The following is a 13,386-nucleotide window of genomic DNA, read 5'->3' as shown; positions in this document are numbered from 1 at the left end:
ACTAACAGAAATAAATTTGGGAAAGAAATAAATATGTAGAAAAATAAACAATAGACTTTTAAATAATCTGTGGGTTGATGGAGAAATCACAGTGGAAATTATAAAATATTTTGAGATGTATAGAAATGAAGACATGACGTATCAAACTTATAGGATGCAGCTAAAACAAGACTTAAAAATGTATAGCTGTGTCTACATTAAAAAAAGATCTCAAATCAATAATCTAGTTTAAGACACTAGAAAAAGGAGAGCAAACTAGACCCAAAGTAAGCAGATGAAAGGAAATAATGAAGATTAGAATGGAGATTACTCAGGATACTTGGGAGCTCAAATCGGTTAAGCATCTGACTCCTGATTTTAGCTAAAGTCATGATCTTACAGTTTGTGAGTTCGAACCCTGCATCAGACTCTGCACTGACAGCACAGAGCCTGCCTGGGATTCTCTAGCTCCCTCTCTAACCCCTCCCCTGGTCTAAATTATGGAGATTACTCAAATAGTGAATAGAAAAATAATAGGGAAAATAAATAACACCTTAAATTGGTTATTTGAAAATATCTACAAAATTGAAAAACTTTTAGCTAGACTGACAAAGCCAGAGATAATGACTGAATTAGTAGAATCAGGAAAGAAATGGAAGACATCACTAACTGATGTTACAGAAATAAAAAAAAAATAGAAGGTCTAGAGATTAAAAATGATATCTATAATGAAAATAATTATGAATGGGATTAACACTAGATTAGACACTGAAGAAAAAGATAAGTAAACTTGGAGACTAAGGAATAGAAGTCATCCCAAATGAAGCGCCAAGAGCGAAAGGACTAAAAAAATTTTTTAATGAACAGATCATCGGACTCCCAAAAAGAGATAAAGGCAAAAAGAAGAATAATGGCCAAAATTTGTCATTATCATTAAAAATGATAAATCTAAAAATTCAGGAAGGTCAATAAATTTCAAGCAAGATAAACACAAAAAGAACCATACTATGATGCCCATAATCTGATTCCTTTAAACTAGTAATTAAAAAAAAACACTAAAATATTCAAATTAAAGGCATATCATATAGAGGAACAAAGGTAAGAATGATCACAGACATCTCATCAGAAACTACTCCATTTAGAAGACAGTGGAGTGACATCTCTAGAGTAATGAAAGAAAATCTGTCAACCTGGAATTTTTTACCCAGTGAAGTTGTCTTTCAAAAGTGAGCACTAAATAAAGACCTTTTCAGGCAAACAGAAGCTGAGAGAATTGATGAGCAGCAGATGTATTAAAAACCTTTTAAATGAAGCTCTTCAGGCAGAAGAAAAATTATTCCCGAAGCAAACTTTGATTTATATAAAGGAATAAAGGGTGCCATAAATGCCAAATATAAAAGAGCTTTTGTCATTTTAAAAGGCTCCTTAAAAGATAAATTACTATTTAAAGTAAAAATAACAACGATGCATTGTGGGTTTTATAGCATGTACAGAAGTAAAACGAATATATTGCAACAATAGCACAAAGGATAGAAAAGGCAAAATAAAGGTATACCTTTATATAGTTCTTACACTGTATGTGAAATAGTGTAATATTACTTTAAGAGAGACTGTAATAAAAACATCCTAGTGGCACCACTAAAAACAAAGATGTGTAGCTTAATAAGCCAAGAGTGGAGATAAAATGAAATGATTAAAAAAATTCAATTATTCCAAAAGAAGGCAAGAAGAGATAGTGTAAAAAAAAAAAAAAAAAACAACTAAAGAGCAAATGGAACAAATAGAATCCAAATATCAAAATCGTAAATTCAAACCTAAACATAACCATAATTATATTAAATGAAAATTATCTAAATTTTCAAATGGAAAGCCATATATTATCAGACTGGATTTAAAAAACACAAACTCTTATTGTTTATAGAAAATGTACTTAAAATATATACGTACAGATACTTTACAAGTGAAAGGACAAATTTGTTCCGGCCAAGATAGAGTAAGTCCACTACAGCCTGTGTCTTCTTCTGATAAACAACTAAAAATGAACAAAAATCAAGTACCTGAAGATTGAAAAAGTAATCAAAAGCAGGTCGATTTTGTTAAATGTTTTCAATGTTTATTTATTTTTGAGAGAGACACAGACAGACAGAGTACGCACAGGGGAAGGTCAGGGAGAGACTGAGACACAGATCTGAAGGAGGCTCCAGGTTCTGAGCAGTCAGCACAGAGCCCGATGTGGGTCTTAAACCTACGAGATGAGCTGTGAGATCATGACCTGAGCTGAAGTCAGACACTCAACCGACTGAGCCACCCAGGTGCCCCCAAAAGCAGGTAGATTTTGAAAGGGAGTTAAAACTTAAGAGAAGGGGCCTGCAACAAGGTGGATGTTTTATTTATTTTTTTCCTCTTGCAGAGTTTTCCTGAGGGTGGATCGCAGCTGCAGAGCTATACAGCAGAACAGTGGCATGACTGGTGAAAATTTAAATAGAAACTCCATATTACTAGGTAGAATAACCATATAAGAAACTACTATTGACTCAAAGAATGAGATGTAATTCTTTTGGGTTTTGTATTGTGTTCTCTAGTAGCTTTGCCCAGTAATGGAGCTGTCTGGCAGTCATGGCTGTGTAAGCAACCAAAAACCCAAGGGATGCTCTTTCTGGCCAGAGGAACCAGGAAAGGTGACATCATGGCCCCAACAGAGGGTTCTTCAAGGAAATTCTGTATAGGAGAGAGCTAGAGAAAAAGATCTCCTAATTCTGTAAATGCACTCACACAAGTCCTGGGCTCATTCCCTGGCTGTACAAGTGCAGGAAAGACCCAAAAGATCATAACAAAGGTAAGGAGGAATGAACTAAGATTTAAACTACGACCCGGCATTCAAACACCCGAGTGGCACATGCACAGAACAGAAATAAAACAGCAAACTAATAACTTGGAACTGAACTGAAATTAGAATCTCCATCCACAAAAGGTAGGATTGAACTTGTGTTCCAACCCTAACTTGGTTTAGGTTGTTCCAACCCTAACTTGGTTCCAACCCTAACTTGAGTATCTTTACAAAGTCTTCTCTAAAGGATTGTAATGTAACTCAAGGTTACATGAGTAACCATGATATAACTTTCACAATGCCCAGGATACACTCCAAAATTACTCAACATACAAAGAACCAGGAAAATGTGACAAATTTTCAAGTGAAAACCAATCAACAGATGCCTTATATGACCTAGATGCTGTTAATTATCAGACTTGAAAGCAGCTTATGGCAAACATCCTAAGACCTCCAAGTGATTTCTTGCTTCCTGGTAGCCATGGCTTTGTGTAAGTCTCTCCCCTTGAGTTTAGGCAGGATATGTGACTTGCTTCTAAGCAATAGAAAATAGAAACGTGATGGGATATCACTCCCCTAATTAGATAACATTACATGATAAAGGTGTTGAGATATCATTTCAGTGATTATGTCATGTTCTATAAGACTACGTCTTAGCAGACTCCAAAGAGAGATTCTTTGCTGGCCTTGGAGATGCAAGCTGCTATAGGTGCTATAATGTAAACTGCCTGTGGGGGGGTCAGGTGAGAGGGAACTATAGGCTGCTAAGAGGTGAATTCTTTCAACAACCATGTAAGCTTGAAGAGGACCCCAAGCTCCAGAGAAGAATGTAGCTCAGGTGACACTTTGATTATAGCCTTGTGAGACACTGGGCAACCAGGCCATACCCAGACTCCACAAAAACTGAGAGATACTAAATGTGTGTGTTTTAAGCTGCTGAACATGTAGCAATTTATTATGCAGTGATAGAAAATGAATATATAACTATTAAAATTATGCCCCATGCATTAAACATACTTTAAATGAATGCAAAGATAGTAGTTTCAGCAGAAAAAATTGAAACTATAAAAAATGCAAATTTTAGATAAATCATATAAAATCTCAAAATTTTATAACTCGATGGGCTCAAACTACAATGTAAATGACAGAGCAGCGTGAAATTTAAGAGCAACTGAAATTATCAAGAGTAACAGAGGAAAAATATTGAAAAAAATATTAACAAATGCTCAGAAACTTGTAGAACAACATCAAAAATTCTAACAATCATGTTATTGGAATCACAGAAGAAGAGAAAAATGGGTATATAAAATATATTTAAAGAAATAATGACTAAAAACTTCTCAAATTTGGCGAAAGTCATGCTTATAAGATTCAAGAGGCTTGGCTGTCTCCAGACATAATAAACTCAAAGGAAACTATGTCTATGTACATCATAATCAAAGTGTTGAAAACCAAAGATTTTTTTAAAATATTGAAATCATTTTTTTTTTAAATTACACATTGTAAAATAGGTGATCAAAGATTCAAAGAACCATGGATTTCTCAAGCAAAACAGAAAAAAACAGAAAACGATGGGGGTCAGAAAACAGTTGAAAAGCATATTTAAAGTGCTAAACAAATACAGTGTAAACCAAGACTTCTATACGTAGTGAAATAATCTTCAGAAATAAAGGTGAATTAAAGACATTTTCAGATGAAGGGAAACTGTGAGAATTCATCACCAGCTAATCTTCTCTAAAGGAAATTCTTCTAAGGGAAGGGATATCACAGGGAAAATTAGATCTTTAAGAATGATGGAAGAGTCGGGGCGCCTGGGTGGCTCAGTCGGTTAAGCGTCCGCTTCAGCTCAGGTCATGATCTCCGGGTTCGTGGGTTCGAGCCCCACGTCGGGCTCTGTGCTGACAGCTCAGAGCCTGGAGCCTGCTTCTGATTCTGTGTCTCCCTCTCTCTGACTCTCCCCTGCTCACACTGTCTCTCTCTTTCTCTCTCTCTCAGAAATAAATAAAACATTAAAAAAAAAGAATGATGGAAGAGTGACATAAATAGTAAATATACAGTAAATATTAAAAATTATACTCAAATTCTTTAAAATCTGTATGACTAATGGCAGCAAAGCCCATGATGTGGTATGTAGAATTTTCCAAGTATGTAGATGTAATACATATATTAATGTTAAAGGTAAGTGGAGTAGGGTAAACAGATCCATACAATTGTAAGGCATCTATATTTTGCTTGATGTAGTGCAATATTAACTCAAAGTAGACACTGCAATATTAAGTATGTGATTTGTCATCCATAGAGCAAGCACCAAGATACAAATATGAGATTTAGGAAAATGCCAACAGACAAATTAAAATGGCCTGATAAAAACAGCCTCTGACTTCAGCTCAGGTCATGATCTCACAGTTCATGAGTTTAAGCCCTACATTGGGCTCTGTGCTGACAGCTCAGAGCCTGGAGCCTGGAGCCTGCTTCAGATTCTGTGTCTCTGTCTCTCTGTCTCTCTCTTGCTCGCTCGCTGCCCCTCCCCCACTCATGTGCTCACTTCTCTCTCAAAAAATTTAATATTAAAATTTTTTAAAAAACACATTGTAAAAGGAAGAATGGAAAACAAATGAACACAGAATAAGGTAACAATCAGAGAACAAATAATAAAATGGTAGAATATAACCCAGCCATACCAAACTGAGGACTGATGGGGCTGGGGTGGGGGGAGGGGAAGGGGGATGATGGGTATGGAGGAGGGTACTTGTGGGGATGAGCACTGGGTTAAAGCAACTTGACAATAAACTATTAAAAAATACACTGAATATAAATTGTCCAAATATACCTAATAAAAGAGACTGTCAAACTGGTTTTAAAAAAAACCCTACCTGTTGTCTACAAGAAATCCACTTTAAATATAGAGACATATATGAGTTAAAAATGAAAGAACAAGTATATACCATGTAAATTCTAATTCAAATAAACCTGAAGTAGCTACCTAAAAGATAAAGCAGACTTCAGAATAAGGAATAGTACCAGGGATAATAAATACGGATATTACATAATGATAAAAGGATCAATTCACAAAAAGCCATAATGATCCTGAATATGCAAGATGCTAACAACAAAGTTTCAGGGGACATGAAGCAAAAAGTGATACAACTGAAAAGGAGAAATAGGAAAATTGATAACTATAGTTGGAGATTTTAACACTCTTTTCTTGGCAGTTAATAGAACAAGTAGACAGAAAATCAGTTAAGGATATAGAACTACAAAACTCTATTAACCAACTTTACCTAATTGACATTTATAGAACACTTCATCCAGCAAGAGCAAACTACATAGTCTTTACAAATACACAAGGAATGTTCACCAGGTTAGACCATATTCTGGTCTGTACAACAAACTGCAGAAAGTTTTTTAATCGTGGTCAAAAAAACCCCACATAGGAACAGGAGGGAGAAGGCTTCCCGGCCAGTGATCATGCAGTGCTGGAAGTAGCAGGTCAGTGGAGATGGAGGGTTATGCGGTCAAAACGAAGACGAGACAGGAGATCACATGTGAAATAAGGTGAGGACTCAGAGTTGATTTCCTTGAAATTAAAATACTCTTTATTTTCTCATGTTTATGTAAATACATATCAAAGACTTGAACAGGCATCCTTCTTAAATTTGAGGATTTTTTAATGCTGTCTTTTTGCTTAATAGTAAATATCTGCTTTGCTTCATAGTAAATATCTACTTGTCTAAATGGCTCCCAAATTGTGGGGGAGTCTCTATGTGTTTCTTTTTTTAAGTTTGTATTTAAAATCCAGTTAGTTAACATACAGCGTAATGTTAGTTTCAGGTATACAATATAGTAATTCAACACTTCCACACAATACGCAATGCTCATCAAGACAAGTGCACTGCTTAATCCCCATCACCTACTTAACCCATCTCCCCATCACCTCCCCTCTGCTAACCATCAGTTTTCTCTCTATAGTTAAGAGTCTGTTTCTGGGTTTGCCACTCTTTTTCCCTATGATCATTTGTTTTGTTTCTTAAATTCCACACAAAAGTGAAATCATATGGTATTTGTCTTTCTCTGACTTATTTTGCTTAGCATATTCTCTAGCTCCATCCACATCATTATAGATGGAAAGATTTCATTATTTTCTATGGCTGAGTAATATTCCATTGTATATATACCACTTACTTATCCATTCATCGGTCAATGGACATTGGGCTGTTTCCATAATTTGGTTATTTTTAAAGTTTCATTATTAAAAGTGGTCAAGCATGAAAAAACTCCACATAACATAAAATCTACCATCTTAACCATTTAAAATAATTTTTTTAATGTTTACTTATTTATGAGAGAGAGAGAGAGAGAGAGAGACAGAGACAGAGACAGAGAACAGGCAGGCGAGGGGCAAAGAGAGAGGGAGACACAGAATCCAAAGCAGGCTCCAGGCTGTGAGCTGTCAGCACAGAGCCTGGTGCGGGGCTTGAACTCACAGACCACAAGATCATGACCTGAGCTGAAGTCAGCTGCTTAACTGACTGAGTCACCCAGGCGCCCCACCATCTTAACCATTTTTAAGTGTACAGTTCAGTGGTGTAAAATTTATTCATATTGTAGGAAATGGATTTCAAGTTTTTTATCTTGCAAATCCAAAATTGTATACCCATTATACCATTAACCAATTCCTCCTTTCCTCCTTCCCTCCCAGCCCCTGGTAATTGCATTCCATTTTTTGTTTCTATAAATTTGACTCCTTTAGATACCTCATATGAGTGGAATCATACAGTGTTTGACTTTTTATGCCAGTGTTTGACTGGCTTATTCCACTTAGCATAATGTCCTTAAGGTCCATCTATGTTGTAGCATGTGACAAGAAGATTTCTTTGCATTTTTTTTAAGATGATGGCTCAGCTAAATGGTTTTATAGCACATGACAAGCTCCAGATTCAAAATGTATTTGAGCAACGGGTCCAAATCAGTCCTACCACCACTACCAACAACTATAACAAGAGCTGCGTTTATTGGACATTTACTGTGTACCATAGTCTATGCTAATAATCTTATGTGCTTCAGTTTGTTCAGTTGTCTCAATAGTTCTATAAAATAGGTACTTAACTATTTGGAACTCTAGTTTATAAATGTGGAAACCAAAGCTTAGTGAATAATGTCTTCAATGCATTATAGATGGTAAATATCTGCACTGAGATTCAAGTCTAGCTGGTTTGCTTCTAAGCCTAGTTTTTGTATGATATTGCTTCTCAGAAAATCAGTTGAACAAACGAATCCAATGTGGTGAAATCCTCACGTAATGAATTTCAGGTCTGAAACTTTGATTTTTACCACATTTAAATATAAGCAAGGGGACTACAAAACCAACACAGTATTAGGTGCCATAGAGTTTTCTTACTTTTAAAGGCTAGATAACATTCCATTGTATATATATACCACATTTGGTTTATCTATTCAACTGCCAATGGACATTTGGGCCACTTCTACCTTTTGGCTATTGTGAATAATGCTGATATGAACGTGGGTGTGCAGATATCCCTGAAACGCTGCTTTTGATTCTTTTGGTTATACATCCAGAAGTGGCATTGCTGTTATCATATGGTAGTTCTATTTCTTAATTTATAAAGAAAACTCCATACTGTTTTCCATACTGGTTGCACTATTTTACAATACCACCAACAGTGCACAAGAGTTCTTTTCTCTCTACATCTTTGCCAATACTTAATATTATTTATTTTTTTTATAGTAGCCATCCTAATAGGTATGACAAAGGGTTTTTTTTTTAGGATTAAAACCATACAAAGTATGTTCACTAACCACAGTGGAATTAAATTAAAAACATAAAGATATGCAAAAAATCCTCCAAATATCTGGATATTAAACAACACACATCTACATAAACCCATAAGTCAAAGGAGAATTCTCAAGGAAAGTATAAAATATTTTGAACCTAATGAAAATGAAAATTCAACATATTAAATTTCTGGGATGTAATTAGAGCAGTGTGAACAAGGAAAACTACACATTAAATGTTTATATTAGAAAAGAAGAAAGGACTACAATTTGTAATCTAACCTCCAAACTTAAAATGCTACAGAAAGAAAGCAAATTAAACAAGCAAGAAGGAAGGACACACAGATAATACCAGAAATTGATGCAATTGTTTTGTCTCTTTTATTTTTGTTTTTAAAGCAAAATCCAGTCCTTTGAAGGGACCAATAAAAGTGACAAATTTATATAGTGAGACTGACCAAAAAAAAAAAAAATAGGAAATAAGACACAAATTACCAATATCAGAAATAAAAAAAGGAGGCACTACTATTGACCCCACAAACATTAAAAAGATAATTAGGGAAGAACTACAAATAACTCTATGCCTATAAGTTTGACAATTTAAACAAGATGAACCAATTCCTTAAAAAAACAAAACAAAACAAAAAAATAAAAACAACAACAAACCCAGGAACTATTAAAGCTCACTGAAGAAGAAATAGATAACTCGAATAGTCACGCATCTATTTTAAGATTTTATTTGTTTTTTTTAAAACCTATCAACAAGAAAAACTCTAAGCCCAAATGGCTTTACTGGTGAATTTGAACAAACATTTAAGGAAGAAATAATACCAGTTTCACACAAATGTCCAGGAAATACAAGAGAAGGGAAAACTTTCCAACTCATTTTATATGAGGCCAGTATCATCTTGATACCAAAGCCAAACAAAGTATTACAAGAAGGAAACTACTTCACCAATATCACCTTAAACATGGCTATAAAAATCTTCAATATAATATTCAAACATCAATGTAATTCAACAGACTAAAGGAGGAAAAGCAGATGATTATCTCCACAGGCACACAAAAAAAGGCATTTGACAAATATCAATACCTATTCTTGAAAAAGAAGGTTAAGCAAACTAGTGCTAAAAAGAGACAGCAGGCCTGAAATAGAGTCACTTACACTAAACTCTACCAAAACTTAATACCTAACCTAATCTCAGCTTCAGCTTTTCCTGGAAATGTGACCTTTCACCAGTTAACCTGGAATTTCCCATTCAGCATTAGGAGGTAATCCACTGATAGGATTCTCCTTAGGGAGGATAACCTTGCCTAAAACAATGCATTCTTTGCTAATAATTAATTTTATTCTGTTCCCTCTCTTCCTTTTAAAAAACTTTCCTATTCTGCAACTTGATGGAGCTCCTTTATATTCGCTAGATGTGATGCTGTCTAATTAATGAATTGTTGAATAGAGACAATGTGACCTTTAAATTTACTCAGTTGAATTTTTGTTATTTACGAATAGAATAGAATTGAAAAAAAAAAAACACTTCTTCAATCTGATAAAGAGCATCTGTTAAAAACCTAGAGTGAAAAAGATACTTAATTGTGATAGATTTACTAATTTCCCCATAAGATCAAGAAGAAAACAAGGATATGCCTTCTTACCACTCCTTTCAACAACTATAGCAGTGCTTAGGGGAGATTTATAGCATTAAATATATAAGCATATTAGAAAACACAAAGGTGTTAATTGAATAGCATCCAACTTAATAAAACTAAAAAAAGTAGCAAATGAAGTTTAAAGTAAGCAAAATGCAAGAAATAATAATTATAATAACAGAAATCAATGATTAAAATTTTTTAAATGTTAGTTGACAAACAATGCTACATTAGTTTCAGGTTTACAGGATAGTGATTCCACAAGTCTATACACGATGCCATGCTCACCACAAGTATAGCTACCATCTGTCATCATACAGCACTAATACCATTGACTCTATTCACTATGCCATACCTTCTATCCCCAAGGCTTACTCATTCCATAATCGGAAGCCTTTATCTCCCACTCCCTGTCAACCATTTCTGTATCTTCCTAACTCCTCTTCTTTGGCAACCACCAGCTTGTTCTCTGTATTTATGGGTCTGTTTCTGCTCTTTGTCCATTTGTTTTGTTTTTTAGATTCCACATCTAAGTGAAATCACATAGTATTTGTCTTTCTCTGTCTGACTGATTTTACACAGCATAATACCTCCTAGGTCCATTCATGCAAATGGCAAGATCTCATTCATTTTTACGGCTAAATAATATTCTATTGCATACATATATCACACCGGTGATCTTTTTTCCCACTTATTTATTACATTCGGACCTTGAAGAAACATATACCATCTGTTATACCACTATTCAGGAAAAATCTATTCTAGTTTTTGAAAAGTATATGTGTCACAAACTATCTTGCATCTAGTCTCCACAACTTTACTTAGAATTTATCAAAAAGGTAGGCTCTGAGGTCCCTGGGTCCAACTCCTTATTTCAGCTCAGGTCATAATCTCAAAGTTAGTGAGCTTGAGCCCCATGTCGGGATAGCGTGGTGGTTGTTTAGGATTCCTTCTCCCCGTCTCTTTCTGCCCCTCCCCTGCTCTCTCTCCCTTTCTCTCAAAAATAAACTTAAAAAAAAAAAAAAAAGGTAGACTCTGATCTATGAGATCCTTAGCCTTGAGCTTTTGAATGTTTTGATAACTGTAGAGCAATTTCAAGTGGATGAACTTAATTCCCAGCTATTTATATTTCCAATACAGTGGAAAATTACTAGGAATAGAAAAGAATGAACTCTTGCCATTTGCAAGGACAAGGAGGTTCAAGAGAGTATCATGTTAAGTGAAATAAGTCAGTCAGAGAAAGACAAATACCATATGATTTTATACATATGTGTGTGTGTGCATATATATTTACATTCTTCCATAATTTGGCTATTGTTGATAATGCAACTATAAACATTGGGATGCATGTATCCCTTCAAATCAGCACTTTTGTATCCTTTGGATAAATACCTAGTAGTGCAATGGCTATATCGTAGGGTAATTCTATTTTTCACTTTTTGAGGAACCTCCATATTCTTTTCCAGAGTGGTTGCACCAGTTTGCATTCCCACCAGCACGGTAAGAGGATTCCCCCTTCTCCACATCCTCACCAACGCATAGTGTTTCTTGTGTTGTTAATTTTTCCATTCTGCCTAGTGAGAGGTGATACTGCATTGTAGTGTTGATTTGTACTTCCCTGATGATGAGTGATACTGAGCATCTTTTTATGTGTCGGTTGGTCATTAGCATGTCTTCTTTCGAAAAATGTCTATTAATATATTCTGCCCATTTCTTAACTGGATTATTTGAATTTTGGGGTGTTGAGTTCTATAGGCTCTTTATAGATTTTGGATATGAACCCTTTATCAAGTATTCATTTGCAAATATCTTCTCCCATTCTGAAGGTTGCCTTTCATTTTTGTTTACTGTTTCTTTCACTGTTCAGAAGCCTTTTATTTTGATGAAGTTCCAATAGTTCATTTTTGCTTGAGTTCTCCTTGCCTCAGGAGACATGTCTAGAAAGAAGTTGCTATAGCTAATGTCAATGAGGTTACTGTCTATCTGTACCTTCCATGAATTTCCTCTTCTTTTCATGGTGGTGTTCCTCTATATAAAGAAGTTCCACTTCTAGTTTTCACTGATGACCCATTAAGGACTAGACCTGTCATTTGAGGGCCAGCATTCTAGCTATTGTGACAACTGAATGAACATCTGGCACCACACTCTCATGAAGTGAGATTTCACTGGTGAGGCGGTGGTTTCTCTGGAAACGGAATGTGGCTGAATGCTTCACTGAAAAGCCATCATTGTAATCATCTCAATCTTCAGCAAGCTGAATACTCACTCACGTAACGTTCTCCTTTCTCCATGTGAGTCTGTCTGTGTAGACTTTCTTCCTCTAAAGCAGCTTCTGCATGGCTTTTTGCATTTATGTAAGCAAGGTATGTGGGGGAATTGTGATAGGCCTTCAGAGATTGTTCTCTCTCTTTTCTGCTTCATATTTGTTTAAATATTCTTGTTTTCCTTCATCAGTGAGATCTTGCCACATGCTACCAATAATCTTGCCAATCTCCCACAACTTTAGGTCGGGGTTGGAAGCTTTTACTTGGTCCCAGACCTTTGTACTGTACCTCATGTAGGGTATCAATAACTTATCTGGTGGCTTTGGGAGTTCTAGAAATGTAATACTAGAGGATGCTGTGACCTAGCTGTTGGTGCCTGAGTTACCTCCCAGCCTGCAGCTATAGACAAGTTGACTGTATGGATTATATCCCACAAACCCTGGTGTGCTGGGCAATTGTATTGTAGGAGCTGGGTTGGGAGGTGGGGCATAAGATGGTCTTTTTGGCGTTTTGGAAGATTAGGTTCTCAGTTCCTTAAGAATGAATCTGAGACAACTTGGGCAGAAAAAAATACCCACAGATCTGGCTTCATTTCTCTAATATCATCTTTATCCATTCATCTATGTATGGACACTTGCGTTGCTTTCATATCTTGGCTATAATAAACAATGTTGCAATAAACATAGGGGTGTATGTATCCTTTTGAATTAGGATTTTCATTTTCTTTGGGCAAATACCAAATAATGGTATTACTGGATTATATGGTAATTTTATTTTTTAATTTTTTGAAGAACCTGCATACTGTTTTCCACAGTGGCTACACCAATTTGCATTTCTACCATAAATGCATGGGGGTTCCTTTTTATCCACATCCTT

At 35.4% G+C, this 13,386-nt stretch overlaps 1 pseudogene; it reads right to left on the bottom strand.

Annotated features, from left to right (window-relative positions):
* Window positions 1-12,218: 12,218 nt before the first annotated feature.
* On the bottom strand, window positions 12,219-13,028 carry LOC120247625 (annotated as a pseudogene).
* Between the last annotated feature and the right edge of the window lie 358 nt (window positions 13,029-13,386).

Source organism: Hyaena hyaena, unplaced genomic scaffold (genome assembly GCF_003009895.1).
Source record: "Hyaena hyaena isolate Hyena2069 unplaced genomic scaffold, ASM300989v1 scaffold_536, whole genome shotgun sequence".
NCBI lineage: Eukaryota > Metazoa > Chordata > Mammalia > Carnivora > Hyaenidae > Hyaena > Hyaena hyaena.
The sequence above is the reverse complement of the archived record's forward strand: the minus strand, read 5'-3'. Positions and strand labels throughout refer to the sequence as shown.